The sequence below is a fragment of the Grammomys surdaster genome, unplaced genomic scaffold (genome assembly GCF_004785775.1).
Source record: "Grammomys surdaster isolate TR1022 unplaced genomic scaffold, NIH_TR_1.0 126178, whole genome shotgun sequence".
Classification (NCBI taxonomy): Eukaryota; Metazoa; Chordata; class Mammalia; order Rodentia; family Muridae; genus Grammomys; species Grammomys surdaster.
In genome coordinates, this window is record NW_021620984.1 from 2,368,973 (window position 1) to 2,384,004 (window position 15,032).

A 15,032-nucleotide genomic window follows, 5' to 3' on the forward strand; every position below is an offset into this window, starting at 1 on the left:
TGCTTTAAATCCCTAATGGTACAGGTTGACTAGAACTCCATACTCTGAGTTAAGTAATACAGTATGCTTAAACATTTATTAATGTTAGTTAATGCATTTCATTATTATATATTAAAATTTATTCAATTTCTACACTATAAAAATCTAGGAAAACAAGTAAGTCAAAAAACACTTTGGTTCATTGAACCATTACCTTATTAAGGGAGCCAAACCTTTGAGCATATTATTTCAATGCAAGAGAGTACTTTTAGCAAACATTGGAAAAAGAGACTAGAACAAAAGAAGATGTAAATTATGGAGCCTGTTTAAGTCATGTGACAATTTTTAAAATGTCTTCTGTAGTCCCTGAGTAAAAAGAATGAAATGTTATAACAAAGCAATCAACTTCCTTCTATGTTAGCTTCACTTGTGGAAACAAATATTGATGAATTATAGAAAAGGTCTGAGCTCAAGAGTCTCAGTGGAGGACCTTGATAAAAACTTGAAACAGGGTGAACATATATAGAAACATTCAAAAAGTATCTGGGAAGGCAATCGAAATAAGCAAAAGCCTTCAGGAGTGAAAACAGAAATACTCAAAATAATATGTCTTATCTTGAACATGCAACAGTAGATTTTAAAAATAATTGCCATTATCAACATTATTAGCTCACATATATATTCAGGGATTTTATTGATTATATGCTATAGATTTTCAGCTATTGAGCATCTTAGACATTATAAAGTACAATTTTGGAAATCTAGCTAATGTGTCATACAAAATAATTATGTTGTTAGACTCTTAGTGGAAAATCTACTATTCAAAAATCAAACAAGACTCTTTCTGTCTAAGATGACTGTTTTACTGTAAGTCATTAGGCTATACACACATCTGACTATGTATCCAGGCTAAATGAATCTTTCTCAGATTTGATAATTCTATATGTTAACTGATATAATTACAGTCTTGATTTTAAATATAATTATAAGATACATAGTATCTGGCAATATCAGTTGTTGGAGGAAGCATAAATTTGTTATTGTAAACTGATGTTAAGATATGTATATTAAAAAATTATCATATATATATATATATATATATATATATATATAATATTACATTGTCTATTGTCCCAGGTTCCTGAGATAGTAAGATTACAGAGATACACTAGAATCCCTCAGATAGATTTGAAGAGGGACATGAAGACATATAGGCTAATATCTATCCCAGGCTTTATGACTCGTGCTATTAAATTTTTGTGGTTACTGAAATTTAGTCTCTATTCCATCCCTTCACAGTTCATTCTACTTTTTCTGCCTTGTAGCCTTTGGATTTCTTTGTGAGATCTGGAGAAAACTGAATTCTACCACTATGTCTAAATTTATCTTATTTAGTATCCAAGTATTCCGCCTTTAGAAATGTAGTCAACAGTAATAATTGATACAGAGTAAATGTATGTACATTAGCACTATGGTGCTTAGAAGCTGTTAAGAAGTCACAAAATAATTCTAATTTACTCCAAATTACAATAATTTGTAATTAATACTAGATCACAGGGGTAGCATTTACAACTCTTCACAACTATATAAGCACAATGAGAAAAGATATTAGAGACTCCAGCAAGCTGGAAATAAGTCCATCTTGTCACTTTGTGGCAAGGGTAGAGGTAAAAACATAATCAGCAGCATAATTTTCAAGGCTTGTTCAGTTCATGAGGTTTAATCCATTTGTTTGCGATTGAAAGAAACTGACTTCTATGGAATTTGAAGTTTTATCAAAAAATACTTATTTTAATCTAGTATGCCTTCATGAATTATTTAAGAAGGGAAATTATTTTCATTAGAATACAAATTCTCATATCAGGCAGATGTTCATTATTTTTATCCCAGTAATTTTTGTACTATGGACAGACATTACTTATGTGTTTGTCTTCAATAAAACCACAACAAATGCTGGGTAAAAATGTTCAGTAGACTCTGTTTAAACTTTGTCAGTTATGGAAGAACAGCAAAATTAATTTATACTCAAAAGAACATGGGGAAAATGCTGAAATCACATCAGAATTATTCCTGAAATAAATTCATAGTTAGGCATGTCTGCTTTAAGTTCCACAGTGAATAATACACTATCACCTTCTGACTCAGACTCTTATTTTATTTATTTATTTATTTATTTATTTATTTATATTTTTTAATTGCCTAGGACATTATACATCAAAAGGCTGTTGGAAATACAAAACACAAATTCTGAAATTAAACAATGTAAATTAGGGGGAGAAATAAGATCGTAGTGGAGCCTGAAGTGGCCACTTCGTGTAGCCAAGCAAGACCCCCAGTGTAGGCATAAGGACATCAACCCACCCACAAAATTTTCGAGCCAAAATTTGTTCTGTCTACAAAAAGTGCAGATACAAACATGGAACTAAGGGAATGGCTAACCAATGACTGGCTCAACTTGAAACTTATCCCATAGGCAAGAAAATCCTTGATACTGTTAATGATACTCTGTTGTGCTTGAAGAGAGTAGCCTAGCATAACTGTCCTCTGAGAGGCTACACCCAGCAACTGACTGAAATAAATGCAGAAATCCACAGGCAAACATTTGACAGAGCACAAGGAATGTTACGGAAGTGTTGGGGGAAGGATTGGGGCCCCAAAAGGGATAGGAACTCCACAGAAAGACCAACAGAGATCTATATCTATATCATCTGTATCTGTATCTGTATCTGTATCTGTATCTGTATCTGTATCTGTATCTGTATCTGTATCTATATCTAGATGATGAAACAAAAACACCTTATTCAGGATACCAAGATAAAAAAAAGTATGAGAGCAATGGAAGTCTATGAAACACCCTGTCCTGTCACTTAATTCATTTCTCTCACTCACTAAAATCACAGACTTCAACACAGAAGACAAAATGAAAGACTATTCCGTGCAGAGATAATTCTTTCTTTTCTAAAAACCACGTTAAACAAGAATGTTATAAAAACAGATGATGACTTCTACTTGTTTAGTGACAAAAAATATAATACCACTGAATTTAAAGTGATCAAAATTCTCCTCCCAAGTTTTAAACTACAAACAGACCTCCTTAATTAGCTTCAACTAGTTAAGATAAATAAGAAAAGCAGCTCATATTATTTTTTTCTTTCTTTTCTTTTTTGGGACATTTTATTTACTTTTAAAATATTATTCCTTTCCTGGATTTCCACTCCAAAAACCCCTTATCCCATTCCCCCTCCCCTGGCTTCTATGAGGATGCTCCCCCACCCACCCACTCACTCCTACTTCCCCTCCCTGGCATTCCTCTACACTGGGGCATGGAGTCTTGACAGGACCAAGGGCCTCTCCTCCCATAGATGCCTGACGATGCCATCCTTTGCTACATATGAGGCTGGAGCCATGGATAACCCCTGTGTAGTCTTTGGTTGGTGGTGTAGTCCGTGGGAGTAACTCATATTCTTAATTTTTGCTTTATTCAATTTTTAAACATTGCTCAATTTTTGAACGTTGTTACAAATTATGTTTTTTGAAGAAAGTAACTTCAAAGGCCACAAAATCTTATCCATAGGTATTAAGGAAGCTAAGGACATTTGTTTTCCTTTGTATACTTGAAATCTCAAGTATGTACTAACTTCTGTGATTTTTTTTTTTTTTGAGACAGGGTTTCTCTATGTAGCCCTGGCTGTCCTGGAACTCACTCTGTAGACCAGGCTGGCCGCGAACTCAGAAATCCTCCTGCCTCTGCCTCCCAAGTGCTCGGATTAAAGGCGTGAGCCACCACTGCCCGGCAACTTCTGTGATTTTTATTTAATAAGTACAACTCAACTTCACATTGACTCATTTTAAAATTACTTTTTGGTTCATAAGTCCAGGCCTCAGCTTCATTTTCAAGGCTGTCTCTGAGCTGTACAACCATTGGGGGTAGGAGGAACTATGTCTTATTCTACAGCTCATACCAACATAATTTCTGTGGAAACCTCTAGTTACCACAACCACCAGGAACTAGAACTCCATACCTCATTCTTGAGCACAATTTCCTGGCTCACAACGGATCCTCTTTAGGGCTATCTCCAAACAAAAATTGTATAGGTATTTCAGAAGCAGAGCATTTCCATATCAAGCCTTCAGCGCTGAGTTTGTTGCTTGATGTTTGCTGATCTTTAGACTCTCATGCTAAAGAGAAAGAAGAAATGATTAGAGATGACCAACACAAAATGAACTCAATGGCGTTTTTTTGTAGACATGTTGTCTGATATAACATTGTTTGGAAGTTTTTAGCCTACTATATTTTTTGCCTATATATTATGGTTTTTAATTTTATAGATTTTCTTTTGGTGTGTATGTTTCTTGTGCTCTCTCCTTTTATTGTCTTATTCTGTGTTTCTGTGCTTGCTTTTTTTTTAAAATTTTCTATAAAATGGGAGAAAGTAGGCATGGGGTTGAGTGGGTGGGCAGGTAAAGATGATTTGGGAAAGGGGAAACCATAAAGAGAATGTAGTAAATGGAAAAAAAAGTTTTCATTTACAAAAAATAAAATTACCTCTAGTAAATTAGAGATTTGACTGGCATTCCTGATTCTAGTCTGGCCCCGCACAGTTTATTGTAACTTTTTTCTTTATTCTTTTTTCCAATAGAGGAGTAGTTACTGAGAAAATAATATCACTTACAGTAAATCCAATATTTCTTTCCTGTATACCCATGGGAAACAAATTTACTAATTATAGAAATATGCTTACTCTCAGTTACACGGGTTTTGAATTTTGGTTTTACAATACTTAGTCAAAATAAGCTGACATTATTCACACCACTTCATGGGGAATTTGTCACATATAATCAAATATTTGTTTGTCCCAGTCCAATTAAGGAAGAACTAAACTTTTTATATAAAATAAATTATATAACAAAATTCTCTCTACATGGATCTCAGGTAAGGGGAAAATGAACATATGTATTTAATAAAGTGCTTAAATCAGAAAATTAAATGAAAATTATAAAGTCCAGAATTTACGACTAACAAGACAAAAAGTACAAAGTTAGCTGTCTTAGTTAAGGTTTTATTTCTGTGAAGAGACACCATGACCAAAAAACTCTATTGGGGATGGCTTACAGGTTCAGAGGTTCAGTCTATTATCATCTAGGCAAGAACATGGCAGTATATAGGCAGACATGATGCAGGAGTTGCTGAGAGTTTTATATTTTCGTCTTAAGGCTTCTAGAAGACTGTATCTCTGCCGGGAGCCAGCCCAGCTTGGTGGGAGACAGAAGGTGATCTTCTTTCTTCTCCTTCGGTTGGTCGGTTCTTCTTGAGGCAGCCGAGGGGGATAGGAAATGGAAGAGCATCAGCCGGGGTAAGACTTGGTCTTACAAGATTCGGGGTAAAGCCTTGGGCTTTATGAGATATTTAAGGTTGCTGTCTAATAGGGTTTACTTCTCTACGTTACTGTTGCTAAAGTTTACTTACTAGTCTACTGTAGCTGACCTGCAATCTGTTTGATCCTCTGAGGCCAGAAACTACGGTTTCTGGCACTTAACACCTCAGCCCAGGTACAGCAGAGAATTAGGCAAATATCCTTAGTACTCTCTCTGCAGGCACTGCCAGGCTCCAACTTAGGTCTGTTGGTTTGAGGTCGCAGGAAGAAAAGACACTTAAAGAAGTTATTATAGTTTATTACTAAGTGTAACAAGTTTCCTATGAAAGCAAGCTAAGAGACAAAATAGGGAAGGGTAAAAAATTCTAACAAAAGAAAAATTCTAAGTGGAGAGAATCTAAGCAGGGAAGAAAGAAGAAGGAGAGAGAAGGAGAGGGAGAGAGAGAGAGAGACCCAGAAAGAGTGGGAGAAAGGGAGGTAAGTGAGAGTGAGAAAGTGAGAAGTATGTCACTAAGGAACGTCCCTTTGTCTTATCCATCATTCAGAGTACCTGATCACATGATACAAAGTTCATCACAAGTTCTCACCAAAATTCAAATCATAAATTAAAATAGAAGTTTACAATCGAGAATGTTTACATGCATATCCATTAGGAGTAATTATCTGACTAAACATCCATCACCTGTCTAGCTCCACAGGTTCACCGAAGGTTTAAAACTATAACTAAGAAATTAGTGAACTTTTTGTATAGATAAACCCAAGCAATATTTTCTCTTCTGTCCTAGCACCTATAATAAATCATGAGTTCCCTTTTAGTGACTCTTGGTTAATTGTTGTACAACCACCTTGGAATGTGCTCTGAGCAGAAGAGAGTCTGGTTACTATCTAAGGGCTGTTAATTGATCACACTTGGGAGACTGTCAGAGTTCTCATAGCAGTTTTGAATATCAGAAAGGGACTTAATAGCATTCCCACTATAAAAAAAGCTTAATAATCATTGATATAATTTTAGGAATTCTTATAGGATCATCATTAAGACTTAAGAAGTCATCTATTTGTCTATATAGCAACACTTCAAGACAGTACATCTTCATGTGTCTGCAGAGATCTGCTCCAAAGGGGAGTGCTATTGCTTAGTGATTGTTATATATGTTTAATAATAATAATAGGAAAAGCATATTAATAGCAGGATCTTTCCTAAAGTATGTCCAGCATAGCCTTGCTGATGTGGCACACTTGTCGCAGATCTCAGCTAGAACAAGGTGCTTAAACACTACACTCACAGTGACACAACTACTCCACCAAAGCCACACAAACCATCACATTCCACGCCCTGGCCCCCATAAACTTGTTCAAACACATAAATATATAGGGCCCATACCTAACCTTAATATAATAAAAGTACATTTAGTCCAAGTTTCGAAGTCCCCATAGTCTTTAGCAGGCTCAACAATGCTGAAAGTGGAAAGTTCAAAGTCTCTTCTGAGATTCATCTAATCAACTAATTGTAAGCAAAGCAAGACAAGAAACCAACTAAGCAAATTCCAAATTGTATATCTCCATGTCTAATGTCAAAGCATTCTTTAGATCTCCACCTACTTTTCATCTTTGTTGACTGCAACAAACTTTTTTATCCTGTGATGGTTCCACTACCTGTGAGCCATTTCCCTCAGCAGATATCCCATGGCTCTGGCATCTCAAACGTCTTGGGATCTCTAAAGCAACTTCAGCATTACAGCTTCTTGTTCCAGTGTCTGAAATCTACACATGATTTTCTAGGCTCCTGCAAAGGCCTCAAGTCATGTCTCCCGCTCTGCCCTCTGTAGAACTCTAACCTTTGGTAGATCGACTCCACTGCTGCTGCTGTTCTTGGTGATCAATCCATGGTACTGGCATCTCCAATACACTGGGGCCTTCTGCTGTAACTAGGTTTTACCAATAGCCTCTCTTGGTCTCTCTTCATGGTGCCAAACTTCAAATTCTTTGTATGACCCCTTCAACCCTGGGCCATCAACTGCAACTGAGGCTGCACCTTCACCAATGGCCTTCCATGGCCACTCACAGTGCAAAGGTTCAGCTGATCTCATATCCTTTCCATACTGTCAGAACCATTGCCACCAGGGTGATTGTTACACATTGCCAAGCCCCATAGCAGCATGAGGTACACGTTTGGTTATCAGGAACACAGACTTTTTGTGCTCTCAGAAAACATTCCTAGAAGATTTCACCTAGTTGATTTTGGTCTCTTCTTGATCACCACTAATCTTTTCTCTCCAGCTAACCAGCATCAATTCTCCCAATAGTCCCTTCCATTCTTGACTATAAAGCTAGAGTCATGTGGCCAAAGTTGCCAAGTTCTGCTTCTTGCTGGGGGTTGAACATGTTCCTCCTTATTCTAGTATCTGCTTTCTGTTTTCCAATCCCCCAACTGCCTAAGATTGGCTGGCTTAGAACTGGCTCTGTAAATTGACCTTGAACATGCATATCTGCATGGCTCTATCTCTCAAATGTTGGATTAGTGGTGTGCTACCAGACCTGGACTTAAGCTTTACTTCACCTAAAACTTGTTCTGTCCCAGGCTGGCCTTAAACTCAAAGATCTGCTTGCCTTTGTTTTCTGGGATTAAAGGCTTGTACTACCATGCATGGACCTAAATTTACTGGGAGAGATCTTGCCCCAAAGTCACCATTCCCTTAATTCCAATGAATATCTATGTACACAGGATTTAGCTTCCTTGTACTTCCTGGTAGCACCTTACTCTTTGAACCATACATTTTGAATTTTTTTCTTTTTAAACTTAGTACATTTCATTAAACACTCTTTATAACAGTGAACTTTAGTAACCATACATTGGAATTTATGCCAGGCTCTTTTGAGACTTCTTTTGTCAAAGCAGCTAATCTAAATCTCTTCACCTTAGCCTCAGGCAGACTATTCAGGCGATGGCAGAAAACAAGTTCTTCAGCAAAATATTACAACAGTGTCTAGGTCACATACTAACATCAGTCTCCTTTGAAAACTCTTGGGCTAGCAGGGTTATGCAGTTCAAATCAACCTCAGCACCTCCATCTTCCATATCCCTACTAGGCTGGCCCATTAAGCCCCAATTAAAGCATTCTATGTCTTCCAAAGCCAAAGTCCACAAATCCATATTCTTCCAAACAAAAACATTGTCAGGCCTATCATAACAATGCCCCATTCCCTGGTATCAACTTCTGTCTTAGTTAGGGTGTTACTGCTATCAACAGACACTATGACCAAGACAACTCTTATAAAGACATCATTTATTTGGGTTGGTCTTACAGTTTCAGAGGTTCAGTCCTATCATTAAGGCAGGAATGTGGCAACATCCAAGCAGGCACAGTGCAGACAAAGCTGAGCTCTCTATTTTCATCTGAAGGCTGCTTGGAGAAGATTGGCTCCCAGGCAGCCAGGACAAGATTCTTAAAGCCTACATACCCAGTGACACACCTATTCCAACAAGACTACATCTCATAATAGTGCCACACCCTGCGCAAAGCATATATAAACCATCACATTAATGATACATAGAAGTGCTATGCCTTTATACCCAGGATCATATTGAAAACAAAATTAAAGTGACTTTTTTAGCATAGTTTTTAAATTTATGGTTTTCATAGCACAATAATCTGCTGGAAAATTCACAATTTATTTTTGATGCATTGTTATTTAATCTTCCCCATCATCACACAGAAGTTTATAGGCATTTATTTATTTATTTATTTATTTATCTATTTATTTATTCAATTTTTTATATATTACATCAGAACTTCAGTTTCCTCTCTCCTCTCTCTTCCTAGCATCTTCTCCTACCTTTTCTCTCATCTCCTTAAAACTGACATGAAAAAAAGTAAGTATGATATTACCCAAATTTCATATAGAATTGCAATGACTTTTTATACAAGGTAACATTTAAAGCAGTTAAAGTGACCTTTTCAGCATGGTCTTCAAATTCTTGCATTTTCTAGCAAAATACACTCCTGGAAAACCCACAATTTTTACCTACCCTTATAGCTAGGAAATATTGTCAATATAATATTCATTAAAAGATTTTAATGCAAGACCTACTATATGACTTAAGGTTAATATAGTTTGTAATCAATAATTTGTAGTACAATGAATGTAAATATACAGAAAGACAAGAAGGAAGCAAACTTTGACGATAACTTGGAAGTGGAGGAATCATGATCTTCTATGAAATAACTTTGCAGTGTTGTGCACAGAGAAAGAGCAAAAGAACACAATGCAAGGAATACATATTTAACAGACCGTGGGTTTTAAATATCATCCACAATAATTGAACTAGGACCTTTTCAAATGTGTTAAATCTAGATATAGGGTATAAATAGAATATCTTTAAATTTCAAAGGATTTATATGAATGGAACTTCTTCTAGAACAGCTTAGAAATTAGCCAAAACAAATGAAGAAAACCAATATAAAAACCACACTACACTGAGCTTGAATGTCTTCTAGTAACTAAGTTTGCAAAAAGTGAACAACTCCAAAGACACTAAAAATGATAAATGTATAGCATTTTACCATAGGAAGAATGTGAAGTCATATTATATTTGTAAAAAATAGAAAAATAATTACAGATGAGAAAAGAATATAGAGGTAATATATATTAAGCTTTGCCAGATAATATATATGAAAGGGGTCACAAAGTAATGCAATTTATCACTTTATAAACATAGATGTATTAATTAAATAATTCAAGTAACATACTTAAATTGAGTCAGGCAATTAACAGCACTCTTGAAAAACTTCACAAAGATAAAATATTAACCCCAAAGAAAAATGCAATACAGTGTTTTTCTGAAGACACCTGATAAAAACAGCTTAGCTGAAAGGAGTAGTTTTGGTTGTACTAGAAGAAGAAACTCTACAGTGGGTTTAAAAATATTTTTTTATCAAATTCTATTAATGTATAAATAACCAGAGAAATCAATAACTTTGACTTGCTTTACATAAAGTATATGGATTCCATAAATATTAAAAGGAGACGGAAGCCATGTATTTTTCAAGATATGAAAGTTATTATAATAAATCAATATGCCTTTCTATTAATACTAAATGAAATAAAAAGTATATAGCATTTTTATACTTTGGAAATATATACTTTTCACTGTATATCTAAAATATACATTATATATATATATATATATATATATATATATATATGATATTATTTCAATGTTTCATTTCTTGAACTTGACACTGTAACTTTATGAAAGAAAAGATATGAAGAACTGTTTAGAAATAGAATATTATTGTAGCTAAACTCATTTCATGAAGCTTTAGTAGGCTAGCTGAATACTGATGATGAGGATTATTTAGCCCATAGTTCTAGAAGTTGGTTGACAATGATTGGTCCATCTATTTGGCTTCAGTGTGGACATAGTCACCTTACATGAAAGGAAAAGAAACAAGACACATATATAGGTGTAAGGAGAGTTGAGCCTACAGTGAGCAATCTTGCTCTGTTATCACCTATTATGTTAGGAATAAACAAAAATAGGATTCCACAAAAATAGGATTCACTATGTGAGAGGGTCTCTGCATAATCCAAACCTCTCACTCACTAAGCTTCATCTTCTAAAACAACTGTTTTGGGAAATAAAGCTTCAGTAAAAGATTTGATGCATTAATTATTTCATGAACCTGATTTCAATTCTTATTGACTAAATATTAATTGGCAAATGCATGTGGAAGTTATACAAGGACCATTTGTATTTATTAATGCTTGAAATTTTCTGTTGCTCTAACTAGGAAAATATTTCATATATCAAGATGAAAACAACAAACCCAAAAAAATTGGGAGGAAACCAGAAGCAAGATAACTTGAAGATGATAGTTGTCAATTTAATCTGGTGTACAACTAAATTAGATTATGTTTCATAATTATAACATAGATATATAATACTCCATGTTCCAAATGTACTATAAAATTGCTAACTATGGTTATTTCTAGCATATATAGTTTGAAAGAATTAAATACAAATTTAATGAATTAACACCACAGCATCATGAAGCAACTGTGAGTCACAATCACAAATGGAGACATTTTGCTAGTTTACCTTATACCTTAGGTAAATAATATATATTTTCAAAAATGTAGAATAAGTATCATTGTCTTTGAGCCATAAGAATTAAACCATAGATAAATCTTGAATTGCTACCAAAGCGTATGAATCATCCGAAACTTCAGGTCTAGGAATAAAGAGCAGAAAAACAAAACAGGAAGAGAAACAGAGGCTATTAAAGTTCCTTACTATACAAAATATGAAATATGGTTGTCTCAGAGAGAAGTTATTTAGTCTATTAACTTTCAGAGATACTTTCTTCACATAAAATGTTTTGATAGAAGTCTAGCTCACATTTCCAGTAAAACATTTTTTCAAAATACTTTCTATATTAAATTCTATGTGCTTGGCTGTGTTTGTAAATAAGCTTGCAAGCTCTGTCCTTATATTGTCTGACCATGCAAGCCTGATATATCCTAATGTTGTTTACTTTGCAAGTGATCTGGTTTATTATTATTATTATTATTATTATTATATATTCTACTTATTTATTCTTTTTTAAGACAGCCCATGCAATAGTGAGAGAAAGGGAATGTGCTTATCCACTTTGAATACACTCTTTGTCTTTTTAACTATAAGGATATGAATAGCTTGAACAATTGGTTCTTTCTTCTAAAAAAAATTGCCATTTGCTTTGGTTGATGCTATTTTTTGAAAGAATTAAAAACCCATTTCCATCTATCTTAGCATCTGAAAAAAAGAACTATGGTTAGATATCTCTATTAAATATGGCAGCATATTCAAATAGTTCAAAATTATTTTTTATTTAAGGCAGGGTCAAAAGTATACTTTTTGATATTCTATAAATTATATGATTTTCACAATTTTAAAAATATCTAGGATATAATTATAATCTAATAATCTAATAATGCAATAATGTAAAATAGATGTTGGTGGGTTTTTATTTTTAATTTTAGACTCCAACCATTTATTTATTTATTTATTTATTTATTTATTTATTTTAAATGTTGTACTTTTATTATTTATTTACTTTGTATTCAGATCACTGCTGCCCCTCCATCTTATCCTCCCGATCGATCTTCCAATCTCTCCCTGTCCCCTTCCTTCCCTTCCTATCTATCTTTCTACCCTTACTCCTCAGAAAAGGGAAGGCTTCCTGTGGATATCAAAAAGCTTCAGCATATCAAGTTTATGTAAGATTTATATTGATATTATTAGATAGGACATCCCATTTAAGGGAAAGGGATCCAAAGGTAGGCAATATAGTCAGAGATAACCCTTTCTCCCACTTTAGGAATACCACATGAAGATCCAGATGCTCAAATGTTGCACATGTGTAGAAGGCCTAGGTCTACTCTATGTATGTTCTCTGGTTTTCTTTTCAGTACCTAAGAGGCCCTATGGACCAAGGTTAGTTGATTGTCTAGGGTTTCTTGTGGTGTCCTTGACCACTGAGTTTTATCCAATCCTTCTTTCCCCTCTGCCACAGGATTCCCCAGATTCTACCTAATGGTTGGCTTTGGGTCTTTGCACCAGTTTCCATTAGTTGATGAGTAAGATTGTCTGATGATAGGTATGCTAGGCTCCTATCTGCAAGTAGAGCAGAATATCATTAATAATGTCCACATGGGCTCCCTTTTATGGTATGAGGCTGTAGCTCAGTCATTGATTGGCTGTTCTCTCAAGTTCTGTTCAATCATTTACTCTTGGATGGCTTGTAGGCATGAGAAATTGTTGATCTAAGGTTTTGTAGCAGGGTTAGTGTTCCAATCCCTCCTTCTGAAGTCTTGTCTAGTTAGAGGAAACTACCAGTCAAGTCTCCATATCCTCCATTGATAGGCTAAGATCATCTTCATAGATTCCTGGAAGTGTTCATTGTCCTAGGTTGCCCCTCAGAGTTGCCCCTCGATCTCCAATCCAGTTATGTCTCCCAGTACTCTCCCTCCATCCTTCATAAACTTCTACCCTATTGTATCCCATCCGGACTTTTACCCCTACCCAGTTCCCTCCTCTCATTCACACCCAATGTCTAATCTACTTCCCCTTCTTAGTGACATTCAAATGCCCGCCAATCTCCCATGTTAATTATCTCCTTTGAGTGATTTGTTGCATGGTTATCCTGTACTATATGACTATGTATAAAGTGAGTACATACTAGGTTTGTCTTTTTGGAACTGAGTTTCCTCTCTTTCCTAAGTGATCTTGTCTATTTTTTTATATAGGATATTTCATTTACTTTTCAGATGGTATCCTCTTCCCCCATTCCCCCCCCAAGGAACTCCCTATCCTATCCCCTTTTCTCCTTCTCTATGAAGATGTGCCCCCAATTACTACCTCCCTCCCACCTCTCCACCCTCGAATTCCTCCACACTCGGCATCCAGCCATCATGGGACCAAGGATCTCCTCTCCCACATATGCCCAAAAGACCATCCTCCCCTACATATACAGCTAGAGCCATGGGTCCCTCCCTATGTGCTCCCAGGCTGATGGTTTAGACCCTGGAGGCTCTGGTTGGTTGGTATTGTTGCTCTCCTCATGAAGCCACAAACCCTTTCAGCTCCTCTCTCTAAATCCTCCATTGGGAACTCCTTGATCAGTTCAATGGTTAGTTGTGAGCATCCACCTCTGAATATGTCAAACTCTTGCAGACTTCTAAGGTGACAGCTAGATCAGGCTCCTGCCAGCATGCACTTCCTGACATCCATATGAGTGTCAGCCTTTGGTGACTGCACATGTGATGTGTACCCAGGTGGAACAGTCTCCAGACTACCCCTCCTTCCGTTTCTGTCCCACACTTTATCTCCATAATTGCTCCCTTGAGTATTTTGTTACTCCTTCTAAGAAGGAGGGAAGCACCAACACTTGGTGTTCCTACTTCATGAGCTTCATGTGGTCAGTGAGTTGACTCTTGGGTATTTCCAGCTTTAGGGCTAATATTCAATTATCAGTGAGTGAATATCATGTGTGTTCTTTTGTGATTGGGTTACTTCACGTAGGATAATATTTTCTAGTTTCACTCATTTGCCAAAGAATTTCTCGAATTCATTGTTTTTAATAGCTGAGCAATATTCCATTGTGTAAATGTACCACATTTTTTGTATCCATTCTTCTGTTGAAGGACATTTGGGTTCTTTCCAGCTTCTGGCTATTATAAATAAGGCTACTATGAATATAGTGGAACATATGTCCTTGTTATATGTCGGAGCATCTTCTAACTGTATGCCCAGGAGTGATGTAGCTGGCTCCTCAGGTAATGCTATGTCCAATTTTCTGAGGAACTGTCAGAGTGATTTCCAGAGTGGTTGCAATCTCACCTGCAACGGAAGAGTGTTCCTCTTTCCCCACATCCTTGCCAGCATCTACTATCACCTGAGTTTTTGATCTTAGCCATCCTGAACGGTATGAGGTGGAATTGCAGTGTTGCAGTGTTGTTTTGATTTGCATTTCCCTGATGACTAAGGATATTGAACATTTCTCTAGGTGCTTCTCGGTCATTCGAGTTTTCTCAGTTGAGAAGTCTTTGCTTAGCTCTGTACCCCATTTTTAATAGGATTATTTGGTTGTTTGGAGTGTAATTTCTTGAGTTCTTTGTATATATTGGATATTAGCC